Genomic DNA, 19,091 nt, shown 5'->3' with positions numbered 1-19,091 from the left:
AATAGTCAGTAGTAACTATAAGTAACTGATGAATGTGCACATACCTTATTAGGATATCAAAGGGCACAAGTCAACTTTTGTGCACTTGTATTTGAATAGTTTGTACTTAATATTGGCATAATTGGATGTCTTCAAACATTGGTTTGGTCTTTATAACAGTAGTTAGCTTCCCTTTTGTGGTTTGAGCTGTTCGAATGAACAAAGATTTTACAGGGCTCTTGAACAGCAGTTTCCTTAAATCAGTAAGTTTTACTGGGTGCCATACACTTTGTAAATGGTGTTCCTATGTAAAGCATGTTGACTCAGCTCAATAAAAAAAGACCAGACGTAACTTCAAAGTGCTGAGGGAGAGAACTGGCAACAAAGCCAATTGTACATAGTGTAAATGTGTTAATCACACTTCTGAGTTTCATGTAAAACTTGTTATTTAGTACAAAAAGCATGTTGAAGTGAACAGATACACATGACTCATGAATTAAGCTATTCTATACTTTGTCTGGAATGAATGGTTTTGATCCTGTAATGATATAAGTAAAGGACTTAATGTGGTATATGTTTGGAAATGCAATCGAATATTGAAGTCAGTGCCATCAGAGCCTTTCATAGAAAGTGGTAATGCATGAACTTTGTATCTGCAATGAACAGTGAATCATATGACAGTACTAGTATGTTGAAAAGGACAACAAATCTAGTGTTGTTCTAGTTTCATACTTACCTCCATTGATGTGTCAAATCATGTGATCACATGCAGGGTTATGTGAAGGAACTCCTAAGTGGAATTAAAACCAATGTATTGTCAGACTCAAAAGTTACACCCATGATAGAATACAGTGTACACATCAAACTGTCACTGCGGTCCGAGTGGAAACATTGGTTGACAATTATGCCCTGCACTAGACTTTGGATTGTCATTATGGTTGGTCATTTGATCGAGCAGCATCTACAGAACATTGAAAGTCATGTATGATTTGCTCTACAAAGAAAACTTAGTAAGTGCATGTAGTAGCATTATCTGAATAGTATTGGCCATGAACCATATCATGGACAATAAATGGTGAAAGTATTGCAGTGAAAAAAGAAGCAGTTAACATGTACAATATCACAAATAAAACAGCAATGCAAACAGACACATGAAGATCCCCAATTGAAATTAGAAACTCTCACCACAAACAATAAGTCAAACATGAACTATGCATCCTTGTAAAAAGTGTGTGTACTAATAAAACATATTTTCAGCTGACACTTCACAGCACATTATTTGTATTCTTGTGAAAGACAATAATGTTCCATACAACCATATCCAGTGACACATCTGACCTTTGGAAGAACACAACCTGGCCATCCTGTTTTCTGTCAACCAAATTCAACATTTTGGCCTGCCCATCTGTATTCCTGTCTGCATCCAAGAATCCTGCCATCAATCTGCAACCTACCTGCTGGATTGTCATACCTTCTGTTCACCTCAGTGCCACAATGGAACTTCCAAAGACAACTGTTGTGCATGGTAATGTTATCAAACCTGTTTCAAAATGTATAAATGAGAAAACTCAAGTTTGTAACAATAATCAAATTGTGGACAGACACCAATATTTTCTGATTTGTAAGTATTAATTGCTTGAAGGCAAAAATATACAATTTTCTATACAATATAAACTGCTAAAAGATGTAAATTTTATCAAACAGCAAAATTTAGCAAAGATTCTCCAAAGGAATCACCATGTTTGAATGTAATGACAATTTTTGAATGTATTTATTATTTCTAAACCTTAAAGCACAAAAATCTGATAAAACCATAATGATGTTTTCCTGTAATGTATTGCACTTTTATGTCAATGTAAAATGAAATCATGAATTTAAAACAAAGACTGAAGCCTATCCATCCATCTCTGATTTTTGTCTTGTTTTCTAGATGGCCATGCTTGAATAGGTGGATGACCAAATCATTCAAGGCACATGTCTCCCACGTGGCAGAAACTATCACCAATAAAACTTCCCTAAAGGTGGAAGAATCAACAATGATCAATGGCATGAAGATGCACAAGGCAATGGAATCCACTACATTAAAGACACATCATGTGTACCTACAGGACATGTAGATAAGGATTCCTGGTCAGATGAGTATAGAGTAATATCAACGCAGCAGAAAATGATATAATGGGAGTAGGATTCATTATGAATAGGAAGATAGGGCAAAGAGTGTGTTACTGTGAAAAGTTCAGTGACAGGGTTGTTCTTATCGGAATCTACAGAAAACCAATGCTGACAATGATAGTTCAGGTATACATGCCAATGTCACAAGCTGAAGACAAAGAGACAGAGAAAATGTATGAGGGTATTGAAAGGGTAATACATTACGTAAAAGGAGATGAAAATCTAATAGTCATAGGGTGCTGGAATGCAATTGTAGCAGAAGGAGTAGAAGAAAAGGTTACATGAGAATATGGACTTGGGGCAAGGAATGAAAGAGGAGAAAGACTAATTGAGTTATGTGATAAATTTCAGCAATAATAGTGAATACTCTGTTCAAGAATCACAAGGGGAGGAGGTATACTTGGGAAAGACTGGGTGACGGGAAGATTTCAGTTAGATTACATCACTGTCAGAGAGAGATTCCAAAATCAGATACTGGATTGTAAGGTTACACAGAAGCAGATATAGACTCAGATCACAATGTAATAGTGAGGAAGAGTAGGCTGAAGTTTAAGAGATTATTCATGAAAAATCAATAAGCAAAGAAGTGGAATATGGAAGTACTAATGAATGTTGAGATATAATTGAAGTTCTCATGAGATAAATGAGATACAGTAATAAGATATAGCTCAGTAAGCGTTCAGTTGAAGAGAAATGGACATCTCTAAAGTGGGTAATCACAGAAGTTGGAAAGAAAAACATTGGCACAAAGAAAGTAACTGTAAAGAAAGCATGGGTAACAGAATAAATACTTCGTAAATAAAACAGAAAGAAACTTCCACATGGGAAAAATATATTAAAAATAAAGATTCCAAGACTTACCAAGCGGGAAAGCGCCGGCTAAATACTTCAGTTGATTGATGAAAGAAGGAAATATAATGATATTCAGGGAAATTCTGGGATACAGAAATACAAGTTGCCAAAGAATGAAATAAATAGGAAGTGCAGGGAAGCTATGATAAAACAGCTGCATGAAAAATGTGATGAAATGAAAAAAGAAATGATTGTCGGAAGAATGTAGGAAAGTCAAACCTTCGGTGAAATTAAAAGCAAGGGTGATAACATTAAGAGTGGATTGGAAATTCCACTGTTATATGCAAAGGAGAGAGTAGGTAGGTGGAAAGAGAACACTGAAGTCCTCTATGAGGGGGAAATTTGTCTGATGTGCTAGAAGAAGAAACAAGGGTCAGTTTAGAAGAGGTGGGGGCTCCAGGATCAGAATCATAATTTAAGAGAGCTTTGGAGGACTTAAAATCAAATAAGGCAGAAGGGATGGATAACATTCCATCAGAATCTCCATCAGAATCATAGGGGTAAGTGGCAACGAACTGACTGTTCACACTGGTGTTTAGAATACACGAGTCTAGCGACACACCATCTTACTTTCAGAAAAATATCATCCACACAATTTCGAAGACCACAAGAACTGACAAGTGTGAGAAGTGAGTAGTGTGAGAAGTGACAGCTTAATAGTTTATGCATTCAAATTGCTGACAAGGATAACATACAGAAGAATGAAAAAGAAAATTGAGTATGTGTTAGATGACAATCAGTTTGGCTTTAGGAAAGGTAAAGACACCAGAGAGGCCATTCTCACATTACGGTTGATAGTGGAATGAAGGCTAAAGAAAAATTAAGACATTCACAGGAATTGTCGACCTGGAAAAAGCATTTGACAACCTAAAATGGTGCAAGATGTTCAAAATTCTGAGGAAAATAGGGGTAGGTTGTAGGGACAGACAGGTAATAAACAATATGTACAAGGGGCAAAAGGGAATAATAAGAGGGGATGACCAAGAACAAAGTGATCAGACTAAAAAGTGTGTAAGACAGGGCTTGTAGATTTTCACCCCTACTGGTCAATCTGTATATCGAAGAAGCTATGATGTAAATAAAAGGATGGTTCAGGAATGGAATTAAAATTCAAGGTGAAAGGAAATCAGTGATATTATTCACTGATGATATTTCTGTCCTAATTGAAAGTGAAGAAGAATTACATGATCTGCTGAATGGAATGAGTAGTCTATTGAGTATGGAACGTGGATTGAAAATAAATCAAAGAAAGACTGAAGTAATGAGAAGTAGCAGAAAGGAGAACAGTGAGAAACTTAATGTCAGGATTGAGGGTCATGAAGTAGATGAATTTAAGGAATTCTACTACCTAGGCAGCAAAGTAACCAATGACAGACAGAGCAAGGAGGACATCAAAAGCAGATCAGCACTGGCAGAAAGGGCATTCCTAGCCAAGATAAGTCTACTAGTGTCAAACAAAGGCCTTAATTTAAGAAAGAAACTTCTGAGACTGTATGTTTGGAGCACATCATTGTATGGCAGTGAAACATGGACTGTGGGAAAACTGGAACAGAAGAGTATTGAAACATCTGAGATATGGTGCTACAGACAAATGCTGAAAATGGGGTGGACTGATGAGGTAAGGAATGAGGAGGTTCTGCGCAGAATCAGAGAGGAAAGGAATATGTGGAAAACACTGAGAAGAAGAAGGAAAAGGATGATAGGACATCTGTTAAGGCATTAGAGAATGACTTACGTGGTACTAGAGGCAGCTGTAGAGGGCAAAAACTGTAAAGGAAGGCAGAGGTTGGATAATTGAGAATGTAGGTTGCGAGTGCTACTCTGAGATGAAGAGGTTGGGGCAGGAAAGGAATTCATCGTAGGCTGCATCAAACCAGTCAGAAGACTGATGACTAACCTGGAAATCTTCATCACAAGTGTTAGTACCAAGCATACATTAATCTCAGCATAACACCCAGCAAAGATATTTATGAAAAAAATTGAAAACTTACATCAAACTTATTCTTTGCAAATGCATACCACCTACATTGGATACACCCACAGTTCTGAGGAGGTGATGAGTGACTTACAATATATTGGCATTGATTTCTCCCCATTTGAAATCATCTTCACCAAGCTACCCAACAATCTTATTTCAGATCTATCTGCTTTCTCTCCATGCACTCTCCTGTCTGCTCAGGAATGGAAAGCAATTGTCAGAGAGACTGTGAATATGAAACCTAATGGTAAAACAAGGAGGCACACTGCAAAGAGCTAATGAGCTAATTAATTTAAAGTTGGATACCATGTCTTAGTAAGAGCTCCAGATTACTGCAGAACTCTAAACATTCTTTGGTAAATACAATGCGCCTTTTGTGGTCATAGGAAATCAACATGCCAATGCATATAAACTCATATAGCCAAAATCCACGAAGCACTTTGGACTTTGATGTGTTAAACAAAGAAAAAACACATTAGCAAACTGTCGAGGCTGCATTGGTAAAGTACCGGAATTTCAAGTGCTGATAGAAAGCACCAAAGCTGAAATCGTTATAGGTACAGAAAGCTGGCTGAAGCCAGGGATAAATTCTGCCGAAATTTTTATAAAGGCACAGACAGTGTTTAGAAAGGATAGATTGCTTGTTTGTCGCTGTTAGTAGTAGTTTATCCTGTAGTGAAGTAGAAGTGGATAGTTCCTGTGAATTATTATATGGGTGGAGGTTACACTCAACAACCAAGCTAGGTTAATAATTGGCTCCTTTTACCAACCTCCTGACTCAGCAGCATTAGTGGCAGAACAACTGAGAGAAAATTTGGAATACATTTCACATAAATTTTCTCAGCATGTTATAGTCTTAGGTGGAGATTTCAATTTACCAGATATAGACTGGGACACTCAGATGTTTTGGATGGGTGGTAGGGACAGAGAATCAAGTGACATTATACTGAGTGCACTATCCGTAAATTACCTCGAGCAATTAAACAGAGAACCGACTCGTTGAGATAACATCTTGGACCTACTGATAACAAACTGACCCGAACTTTTCGACTCTGTAAGTGCAGAACAGGGAATCAGTGATCATAAGGCCGTTGCAGCATCCCTGAATATGGAAATTAATAGGAATATAAAAAAAGGGAGAAAGGTTTATCCGTTTAGCAAGAGTAATAGAAGGCAGATTTCAGACTACCTAACAGATCAAAACGGAAATTTCCGTTCCGACACTGACAATGTTGAGTGTTTATGGAAAAAGTTTAAGGCAATTGTAAAATGCGTTTTAGACAGGTATGTGCCGAGTAAAACTGTGAGGGACGGGAAAAACCCACCGTGGTTCAACAACAGAGTTAGGAAAGTATTGGAAAGCAAAGAGAGCTTCACTCCAAGTTTAAATGCAGCCAAAACCTCTCAAACAAACAGATTCTAAATGATGTCAAAGTTAGCGTAAGGAGGGCTCTGCGTGAAGCATTCAGTGAATTTGAAAGTAAAATTCTATGTGCCGACTTGACAGAAAATCCTAGGAAGTTCTGATCTTACGTTAAATCAGTAAGTGACTTGAAACAGCATATCCAGACACTCCGGGATGATGATGGCATTGAAGCAGAGGATGACATGTGTAAAGCTGAAATACTAAACACCTTTTTCCAAAGCTGTTTCACAGAGGAAGACTGCACTGCAGTTCCTTCTCTAAATCCTCGCACAAATGAAAAAATGGCTGACATTGAAATAAGTGTCCAAGGAATAGAAAGCAACTGGAATCACCAACAGAGGAAAGTCCACTGGACCTGACGGGATACCAATTCGATTCTACACAGAGTACGCGAAAGAACTAGGCCCCCTACTAACAGCCGTGTACCGCAAGTCTCTAGAGGAATGGAAGTTTCCAAATGATTGAAAAAGAGCACAGGTAGTCCCAGTCTTCAAGAAGGGTCGTCGAGCAGATGCACGAAACTATAGACCTATATGTCTGACGTCAATCTGTTGTAGAATTTTAGAACATGTTTTTTTGCTCAAGTATCATGTCGTTTTTGGAAACCCAGAAGCTACTCTGTAGGAATCAACATGGATTCCAGAAACAGGAATCATGTGAGACCCAACTCACTTTATTTGTTCATGAGACCCAGAAAATATTAGATACAAGCTCCCAGGTAGATACTATTTTCCTTGACTTCTGGAAGATGTTCGATACAGTTCCGCACTGTCGCCTGATAAACAAAGTAAGAGACTACGGAATATCAGACCAGCTGTGTGGCTGGATTGAAGAGTTTTTAGCAAACAGAATACAGCATGTTGTTATCACTGGAGAGACGTCTACAGACGTTAAAGTAACCTCTGGCGTTTCCCAGGGGAGTGTTATGGGACCATTGCTTTTCACAATATATATATATAAATGACCTAGTAGATAGTGTTGGAAGTTCCATGCGGCTTTTCACAGATGATGCTGTAGTATACAGAGAAGTTGCAGCATTAGAAAATTGTAGCGAAATGCAGGAAGATCTGCAGTGGATAGGCACTTGGTGCAGGGAGTGGCAACTGACCCTTAACTTAGACAAATGTAATTTATTGCGAATATATAGAAAGAAGGATCCTTTATTGTATGATTATATGACAGTGGAACAAACACTGGTAGCAGTTACCTTTGTAAAATATCTGGGAGTATGTGTGCAGAACGATTTGAAGTGGAATGAACATATAAAATTAATTGTTGGTAAGGCGGGTACCAGGTTGAGATTCATTGGGAGAGTTCCTAGAAAATGTAGTCCATCAACAAAGGAGGTGGCTTACAGAACACTCGTTCGACCTATACTTGAGTATTGCTCTTCAGTGCGGGATCCGTACCAGATCAGGTTGACGGAGGAGATAGAGAAGATCGAAAGAAGAGCGGCGCGTTTCGTCACAGGGTTATTTGGTAACCGTGATAGCGTTACGGAGATGTTTAGCAAACTCAAGTGGCAGACTTTCCAAGAGAGGCGCTCTGCATCACGGTGTAGCTTGCTCACCAGGTTTTGAGAGGTTGCATTTCTGGATGAGGTATATTGCTTCCCCCTACTTATACCTTCTGAGGAGATCACAAAGGTAAAATTAGAGAGATTCGAGCGTGAACGGAGGCTTTCAGACAGTCGTTCTTCCTGCGAATCATACGCGACTGGAACAGAAAAGGGAAGTAATGACAGTGGCACATAAAGTGCCCTCTGCCACACACCGTTGGGTGGCTTGCGGAGTATAAATGTAGATGTAGACATAGATCTTCGTAATCTTGACCTCCCTCATATCACCAGTTGATTTTCAGTCTTCTAAATAATTGACTCATTTCATAAACTACGACAGGAGTAAGATTCACAAATAAACTTTTTTGCTTATCTTCTTTTCTCATTGTTGGCTCCAGTTCCTAACATCTAGGGTTTGATTCTTGAGGCTAATTTTTATATATATATATATATTGTAGGTTCCAAATGATATGATAATGTTTTAGTAAGACTGCTCCAAATTTCTCTTTCATTTCCTTTTTTATTATGTCACATTCTTCTATATCACACTGTCTTTACAATTTCCACTTCTAAATCCCCACAAATTATGCTATTATTGCCAAACATAAAAACATGTCCGATCACATCCGAGACATCCCTACTACTACCTCATTCTGTGGTACTAACAATATACCAAAGACTTCACAAATTTTGATGATAAATGAATCTTCGCCAATTTATATACTTATTTTCTAAATGAATAAAGAAATAAATTTATTAAATATCATCAGATTGTGCAATTAGAAATAGGAATTTTAAGTATGCCAGATATTTCCTAAGTTCAAATATTTCTAAAAGAAAAGTAAATTTAACTGTAGATTTAATCCTAAAATGTAATACATTGTATACAAAATCATATGAAATTCCTTTAGGGAAACAGCTGAGGTAATATTCACCTGTACAAGATATGGAAATATTTTTGGTATCAAGTACTTCTGTTAAAGGAAGGTAATGTTAGAGGAGGGTGTCCCATTACAATATCCCCCTCACAAAATTTGGAAACAATGTGTTAACAGTTTTTTGTGACACACTATAAGGTTTGCCAATCGGTGTACAAAATGATGCCAAAGGATGGAATACAGATGTATAGAAGTATCTGATACATAACATTTTACAGAAAACATAAGAAAAATATCTACTACACAAGCCATAATCTAAACATATATCAGGTCATGGCATACAGATTTTCAGATCTGTGGAGATACTGTCACAACACAAATAGAAATAAATATGCAGAGACAATATAAGTTACTAGATTTACAGATTATATCCATAAAATTATACCTTCAAAATCTTCAGAAGACAAGAGAAAAAATTCAAGGCCTGAGTGTACAATGAGTGAGCCGACTTGAAAAACTCACAGTGACAGGTACAGAGCAGAAGAATATACTCAATTATGAGAAGAAATACCTAAATCATAGTACAAAAGCAGACATGTATACATCTTGTTATATTGTCCATACTAGTAAATGTCTTCCACCCTATTTGATATAGTCCATACAAACTAACCTAGATTCATAAAAGCCTAGAAGATTCATTTACAAATGATAAAAAAAAAAAATACGTACTGACTTCAAGCTACATAATGTATTGGGAAGTCAACCCCCTCCTTCAAAAAACATGCATTTATGTAGAATAACACTGTCTTTAGCAGTCTTGGGTAACAATTTACAAATCTCAGTCACAACACTGATGTAGTTGACAGATGTTTGAGTACATTGCCCAGCACCCATGATTTCTTGAAAGTTGACTGGTCCAGCCAGGTACAGCCATACAGCAGTGTGGGGAGTAGATCCACACACATCTTTCAGTTCCCTTCCTAGAGTTATCATCAAATGTTCCAACAGATAAATAACTTCCTGTCTAGCATTCACATCAAATCCTAAAACATTGTTTTGTGTACTAAATATGCTGCTCAAATACCTTCTTCACATCACATGGCATATGCTCTCCTTATTCATTTTCCAAAAGCAATAATGAAGGATTTATGTCAGGTTAGATCAAAAAGTGTTCACATATATATATCCATCCGCACATACACAGGCACAAGCAGACATATTTAAAGGCAAAGAGTAAGGGCAGAGATATATATATATATATATATATATATATCCTTTCGTCTTTCCCTCTCCTTCCTGAAGAAGCAACCATCGGTTGCGAAAGCTAGCAATTATGTGTGTGTGTTTGTGTGTTTTGTTCATGTGCCTGTCTGCCGGCGCTTTCCCGCTTGGTAAGTCTTGGAATCTTTGTTTTTAAACAGGGTTAAATGCGATGAAAAAATGAAATAACAAGGTGATACATGCAGAAATAGTAAGACACTATTCGTAATTTTTGCAGTACTAATTATTAACCTCATCCCATTTCAAAACTGCAAAAGGATCTATTCATTTAGTCTCAGGGCATATTTGTATCAAATTCTAAAGCACAATTCTATTATAAAACCTAGTTGCAGTGTGTATCATATATTTTTACTTCAGTCAATAGATAAGACAAAACATTAGAAAACACATCATCTTACATACTAAATTCATGAAAACCAAAACACAAATACAGTGTATATTTTTTCTATACTAGGGATCGTTATACATCCATGTTCAAAGATCTTGTCATCTATACTAAATGTTAACAGTGCTTGACATTTTACATACTTTATTTGCTTACCAGTAGCTCCTCTTATCTTTACACTTAAAATGGGCATTTCCACAAAATTCTTACTATACTGGATCTCATCTCTAAATTGTTCAGATATGCCACAAACTGTATCAATCAAACAGTTCCCTTCCCAATGACCCCTCTTAATCTTAATGTAAGGACACCCAAAATCTGAATCATCATCTCTGTTATTAGACACTTCACGTAAAAGATCACCTTCAGTTTTAATAAATGCTACCTCCACACTGTTTTTGGAGGGTTTGATCAACTTTACTGGTATCATAGACTTACTTTGGTTACTCATGTTGTCAGGTAAAGATTGAACACACTGAATTGATTGTATACCACAAATAACATCACTTATTACAGAAGGAACACAAAATATATTACTGTCAAAATTACACTTCCTGTTCATATCTTCTTTCACTTCAAGACACCAATTTGGATACAAATTTTGACTAATCAGAGCTAACTTATTCCAGAATGCACATTTATATATGTTATCATCAATCTGGTCCCAAACAAAGTTCAAAAAGTTTTCATCTTTATTCTCTAGGCTTACAGATAACACACAATTACTGTTTGGATCATTACTCTGCAACAAATTAATGAAAAACTGCTTTGTCTGGTTTGGTATTCCATGACCGTCACTTACATCATCACTTACATCACTTACCTTACCTGTATTCACAAATAACTAAAAAACTTTCTTTATTCTTAAACTTCACAAATACCTGATACTCATCATCATCAACAACAACATTATCATCATCATCAATTCTCCCATGATTACTTCATCAACAATATCATTAACAACACAAGTCTCATCTCCATCAAAGTCACACACCTCACCTACTTTCATTTGCCATAAGCTACCAGTCTCAGACTTACAATCCTCAGTCATTTCACAGTTCTCATTCACATCTACATCAAAAATACTACCTAATTCAGATCCAATACAGTCATCACCTGTTTTACACACACCAGTAACACTGTTTTCTGAACAAAAGAAGAAATCATTAGTATATTCTACATCAAGATTCTCATTAATCTCCCATTCTGGTTTGTGATTAGCACCTACATCACTATGATTAAACGTAGTTACCCAAAACATAAATGAGAAATCTGATATTCCTTTCATTCAACTTTAGATACTTGTACCACATTATTAATACTGTTATTATTGTCTTATTGCAAGTGTAAATTGGGGGTCCTGTACTTTTTGTGTTGCCTCACCCCAAAACTGCAGACCATTGAGGCAGACTGCCATTTCCCGAGTAGTTATCTCTATGATTGTTTCTCCTATTAAATTGCCCATGGTTATCCACAGTATTCCTATTCTGCTGATGTTCAAAATTTCTGTCTGTGTTAACATTTTGACCCTGATAGAAGTTACCATTATCTGTGTTTCTGTAGTTATTACCACTGTGATCTTTATCATTTCGATTATTATTCTACATATTTTTTTCTACTACCCTTACAACCTGTCTACATATTGCAAAAATTGTTCAAGGCAATCATCAGTTGCATGCACTAAATCCCACTGCAATCTTTCTGGTGCATCCATCAACGTCATTTTGTCAAATGGTTTGTCAAGGTGTGCTAATTTCGTAAGTTGATTCTTACAAAACTCTTTCACAGTACTGTTCCAATTCCTATAATTAACACCATTCAGAAATTCACTTTTAATCCTCCCTAGTTCAGCTTCAGACCAAAATTTATTTAAAAAACTTTTTTTGAAACTTTGATATGTTTCCCACTCACTTAAATTTAAATTTACCAAGATAGAGATTCACCTTCAAGGCATATTTTAGCAAATTTAATGTTTTGATCATCACCCATATCCTTACGCAAAACTATCTCTACAGTGGTGCATAAAATCCACTGGATGTAGATTGTCTAATGGAAAACTTTTGATTGGAATGTTGGACCATGTGATGCCATTGTTTGAATTAAGATTGCTGTGGATGCAATTTTCCTGAAATATTAAATTTTTTTTGATTTAAAACACTTACATTAGTTTGCATATTGTTTTAACATTTAAAATTGTTTGATCTTAACTACTAAAGCTCTGTTCCATTTTTTCCACTAGAGCCTTCTGTTCAACTCTGGCATCATTAACATTCTTCGACTGTCTTGCCGATTCATTACCAGCTCATTTTCCAAAACAATACATTTATTTTCTAAGACATTAACGTTTTCATTCACACTTTTTTTAACTGCTCTGACTACCCATTTTTTAGTTCTGACACCTGATTACTAAGTAGGTCTATTTTGTATTTTACCCTATCCATTTTACCATACAGCGAGACCTTCACAGGTGGTGGTCCAGATTGCTGTAGACACCAGTACCTCTAATACCCAGAAGAACATACTCTTGCAATGATACACACCTGTATTCATCATGGCATACTATCCACAAGTTCATCAAGGCACTGATGGTCCAGATTGTCCCACCCGATTTGGTGTAGATCTCTCAGAGTGGTTGGTGGGTCACATCATCCGTAAACAGCCCTTTTCAATCTATCCCATACATTTTTGGTAGGGTTCATGTCTGGAGAACATGCTGGCCACTCTAGTCATGCAATGTCGTTATCCTGAAGGAAGTCATTCACAAGATGTGCATGATGGTGGTCCAAATTGTCATCCATGAAAACAAATGCCTCGCCAATATGCTGTCAATATGGTTGCACTATCGGTTGGAGGGTGGCATTCACGTACGTGTAGCCATTACAGCGCCTTCCATGACCACCAGCAGTGTGTGTCGGCCCCACATAATGCTACTCCAAAACAGCAGGGAACCTCCACCTTGCTGAACTCTCTGGACAGTGCATCAAAGAGGTTCAACCTGACCGGTTTGTCTCCAAACACGTCTCCAACCATTGTCTGGTTGAAGGCATATGTGCCATTCATTGGTGAAGATAACGTGATGCTAATCCTGAGTGGTCTATTCAGCCTATTGTTGGGCCCATATGTACCACACTGCATCTACATCTACATACATACTCCACTAGCCACCAAGCGGTGTCTGGCAGAAGGCATAATTTGCACCAAAGTCATATTCCCCCCCCCCCCCCCACCTCTGTTCCACTCGAGATCGCACGAGGGAAAAACGACTGTCTGAACACCTCATTATGAGCTCTAATTTCCCTTATCTTTAAATGGTGATCATTGTGTGATTTGAAAGTTGGTGGTAATGATATATGCTCTACATCTTCAGCGAAGATTGGATTTCAGAATTTAGTTAGCAGCTCCTTCCATTTAGCATGTTGTTTATCTGCAAGTGTATCCCACTTCAAACTTTCTATGAGATCTGTAATGCTCTTGCGATGTTTAAATGTACCAGTCATGAATCTTGCCGCTCTTCTTTGACCTTTTCAATCTCTTGAATGAGACCCAACTGGTAATAGTCCCATACAGATGAACAATACTCTAAGATTGGACAAACTAATGTATTGTAAGCTATTTTCTTTGTTGAAGGACTGCATCGCTTCAGGATTCTACCAATAAACCACAATCTAGAGTTTGCTTAGCCCGTTACTTGTGTAACCTGATCATTCCATTTGATATCATTTTGAATAGTCTTACCTAGATACTTAACGAATGTTACTGCTTCCAAAGACTGGGAATTTATTTTGTACTCATACATTAATTGGGATTTTTACTTTGTTATACACAGTAGTTACAGTTACTAATATTGAAAGATAGCTTCCAGTCATTACACCATGCATTTATTTTCTTCAAATCCTCATTGATTTGTTCACAACTTTCATATGATACTACTTTCCTGTAGACTACAGCATCATCAGCAGACAGTCTAATGCCACTGTCAACATCATCAACCAGATCATTTATGTAAATTTGAAAAAGCAGTGGACCTATTACACTGCCCTGGGGCACACCTAAATTTATGCTTGTTTCTATTGAAGTCACCCCATTCAGGATGATATACTGCTCTGTCTGTTAGAAAACTTTCAATCCAAGTGCATATGTCATCAGATAGACCATAAGCACACACTTTTTGGAGCAAGCAATAGTGCAGAACTGTTGTGAATGCCTTTCAAAAGTCGAGAAATATGTCATCAACCTGGGAGCTGGTATCTAGAGCCTATTGTATATCATGCACAAAGAGGGTCAGCTGTGTCTCGCATGACCACTGTTTCCTAAAACTGTGCTGGTTTCTGCAGATGAGCTTCTCAGAGTCTAGAAAGGTCATCATGTCTGAACACAAAATGTGTTCCATGATTCTACAACAAATCAATGTCAGTGAAATTGGCCAGTAGTTATGTGCAACTGATTTTCTACCCTTTTCATAGATTGCTATGATCTGGGCCTTCTTCCAGTCCCATGGAACTTTCTACTGTTTCAATGATCTCTGATAGATGATGGATAAGATTGATACTATATTTGTAGCATAGTCATCATATAATTTCATGGGGATACCATCTGGGCCAGATGCCTTTCTGGTGTCTAAGGATCTTAACTGTTTTACAATCCCTAAACACTATCCTGGTGTTTGTTTAATAATTGAAAGGGGGAATAGTGCTGCAGTCCTCTACTGTAAATGAGTTTTTGAAAGCTAGGTTTAGTATTTCAGCCTTCTGTTTATCATCATCCATTACATTGCCCATACTGTCAGCAAGCATTCATAGATTTTACATATGACCAAATTTTTTTGGGATTATTTTTAGAATCTGCAGATATAATATTGCTTTCAAATTTGTTAAAATAATCTCTCATTGACCTTATGACAGCTGCTTTCATTTTGCATAATTTCTGTTTGTCAGAGGGGCAGTGACTATGTTTGAAATTACTGTGCAAAATTCTCTGCTTTCTCAGCAACTTCCTAATATGTTTGTTGACCCAAGGTGGATCCTTTTCCTCCCTTAAATTTTTGCTAGGCACATAATTCTCTAGCACGTGGGGACAATACTTTTAAATTCTGACCAAAGATGCTCAATATCTTTGTGTCCCGTGGTGAATGCTTGGAGCTGACTATAAAGATATTCATTTATGACACTTTTATTTGCTTCATAGAAGCCACAATGACATTATGGTCCTAATACCTCCTAGATTAACTTATAATACAGCCTCATCTCGAGTTGGTTTTCTAACCAATTGCTCAAGGTTTTATGTTGAGAGCACTCCTAGAATAACTTCATACAAGTCTTTGCTTCTGCCCCCTGTGCCCCCTGTGATAAACATGTAAATTTCCCAGTCAATGGATGCCAAATTAAAGTCTCCACCTATAACTAATGGATAATTTGGATATTTAATTCCTATGTACTCAAGACTTTCCCTGAAACTCTGCAACGTTTGTTGTGGATGCTGGTGGTCTATAAAAACATCCTAATACAATGGTCAATCCTTGTCTGATTGATAGCTTTATCCAGACTACTTCACAGTCTGACCCAGTATCAATTTCAACTGCCTTTAAACAGCTTTTAACTGCAATGAACACACCAACTCCCATAGCATAAGTCCTATCCTACCTAAACATTATCCAATCTGATTTCAAAATTTCACTACTATTTGGTTTCAACCAGCTTTCGGTACCTAATACAATATTGGCATGTTTATTTAAGAGAGTAACTCGGGGATCTTGCTACAGACACTTTGATAATTTATTAACATGAGATTTGGCATATTTAAATCCTTTGTAATGACCTGTTTAGGTGAACTATTTTTACAGTTGGCACACCCACATCAGTCTCATGAACTGATAATTTTTCAGGCCAACGGTTTGTTTCCCATAGGGAGGAACCTAAACTAAAAAACCCCCACGTGCACGCCACAAGTACTGTGCTACCCAATTAGCTGCTTGCTGGGTGTTGTGCACTCCTGATCTATTGAGAGGTGTCTTCCAACCTTCCACGCCATAGCACAGGTCGAGGAATCCACAACCATTTTCGTCACAGAGTTGACATAGCCTCTGGTTTAGATTCTCCACTCTACGTCAAACCAGAAGACCCTGATCCACCCTCAGTACAATGCTGCAGATCGTCAGCTTGGCTTCCACTCCTCGAGAGATGGAGGCCACTTTCACCAATTTAGCCAGCCATCAAAAGGACCCATGGATTTCCTTGAAACCCCGACAATAGGCGTCGTTGGTGCTGACATGTGCAACAATCTGCAGCTGGCTGCACCCCACATGCTCGATAGCCGTCGGAAGAGCCTCTTCCATATCCCAGACAAAGCGCCCCCCCCCAGCAAGCAAACCAAGTGAACATTGGACTTCTTCCCCACCCTAGCCGCTATGTTCCTGAGGGGCTCCATGACCCGCCTAACATTGGAGCTCCCAATAACTAACAAACCTTACCCCCACGTGCCTATCCGGACCTTGCTGAAGGAGTGGCCACTATCCTGGCAGAAATTGCATTCTGATCCAGCTCAGCCTCTCCCCCCAGCATCAGATAGCATACTGAATCTATTAGCAAAGTGCATGGGATTTGGCAGGAGCCTGTGTCCCCCATGCAGCCTTTGCCTTGAGGCTTGAGACCTCAACACAGTCTGCCACCCACACTGAGGTCAGAGTGCACCTGAGGTTGGCTCAGTGACAGAGAGCTGCGACATCCCCCCCCCCCCCTCTCCCCACACACACACATACATCTAGAACAGAAGAGGCTGGTGTCATGGTTGCAAAGATGGGCCTTACCATGGACATTGGGAGTGAAGTTGCACATCATGCAGCCTATTGTGTACAGTTTGAGTCATAACACGACATCCTGTGGCTGCACAAAAAGCTTTATTCAACGTGATGGCATTGCTGTCTGAGTTCCTCCAAGCCATAATCCATAAGTAGCAGTGATCTACTGCAGTAGTAGCCCTTGGGCAGTCTGAGCGAGGCATGTCTTCGGCAGTTCCTGTCTCTCATATCTCCCACACCGCTTTGGTTCACTTCGAGATGCCTGGGCATTGTTGAGAGCCCTTCCTGGCACAAAGTGACAATGCAGACATAATCAAATCACAGTACTGGCCATCTAGGCATGATTGAACTACAGACAACAAGAGCTGTGTATCTCCTTCCTAGTGGAATGACTGGAACTGATGCGCTGTCAGACCCCCTCCGTCTAATAGGCGCTGCTCATGCGTGGGTGTTTATATCTTTGGGTGGGTTTAGTGACATCTCTGAAAAGGAAAAGGACTGTGTCTGTGATACAATATCCACAGTCAACGTCTATTCTCAGAAGTTCTGGGTTGAAAAACATTTTTGATGTGTGTATAAATGTACCAATGAGCATATATCAATAAGTTGTTCAGTCACCCATTACTTTCAATTTTAATGAACCTAAATGTAATAGAAAAGTATGTGTATTATTATGTATTATTATGTGTGTATTTGTGAATTTTAGATTGTTTGTAAAAAAATAAACCTGTGACTCTGTAGCACAAAGTGCTGTTAAGTCATTGTCCATCCTTCGAATGTCAGCCCAAGAAAGAAAGAAGTTGTCGGTGAAACTTTGAAAATCATATTGAGAAGCCTAAATTTCAGGAATTCTTTTACATTCTTGAAATTCAGTAAATTAAATTCTGTCTGGTTCAAAACCTTGACTTCATAGAGACAACAGCGATGAATCCTCAGAACTTCCACATTCCAAATGAAATGTTTGATTTCATATAAACTTTGGACAGATTTGGTTTATTTTTCTTCTTAAACTGTACTCTTCTCATCTGTAGATATTTCTGGATGTTTCTTGTTATTTATACTGACATATTTCGTAATATCGATCCCTACCATGATAATTTATAGTCGCAGTTCTTAACTTAAATCGTCTGAAAACAAATTTACATTATAAACAACATTTTTAGTCTTCAATTCTTACACAAGCAAAATTTCTGTCTTCATTTATATTTTTTCTAATTTTACTTTCAACAATGAAATTAATTTTATAAAATAACATGATGCTACTATATTTCATTCTGTCAAAATTTGCAACCTCTGTTAGTTCTCACATGGTGTAGACACTGATTATCTTTGTTCTCACTCTTCATTGTTGTTATGGGGTTGACAATATGTTCAAAACTAGAAGAAAGACTGTTATGATTAGAGTGCATCAAAATATACAAATTATTGCTAGCATTGTGGGGTATCAGAACATATGAGTACAAAAACAGTAAGTTTAAGATTAAATCCTACATGATGTTTACTTCAGAAAAACAGGGAAAGGCCGCAAAGGACAATAATGTTTAAAAAAATAATTAGTGTAAAATTCTGTGTGTGTGTGTGTGTGTGTGTGTGTGTGTGTGTGTGTGTGTGTGTGTAGGTGGGTGTTAGCTACCCCATTTATTAAGGTGACTCCGCACTTGTAAATATGAAATCTTCAAAAGAATTGCAAGTAGCAAGCTGTTGTAGCATGATCAGTGAAAATATGTAATCATGGGGATTTGAGAGTCTGTGGAAATTTAATCAGGGGAAAGAAGGGCAACGCAACACT

The sequence above is a fragment of the Schistocerca gregaria genome, chromosome 1 (genome assembly GCF_023897955.1).
Source record: "Schistocerca gregaria isolate iqSchGreg1 chromosome 1, iqSchGreg1.2, whole genome shotgun sequence".
Taxonomy (NCBI): Eukaryota; Metazoa; Arthropoda; class Insecta; order Orthoptera; family Acrididae; genus Schistocerca; species Schistocerca gregaria.
Note: the sequence above shows the minus strand (reverse complement) of the source record.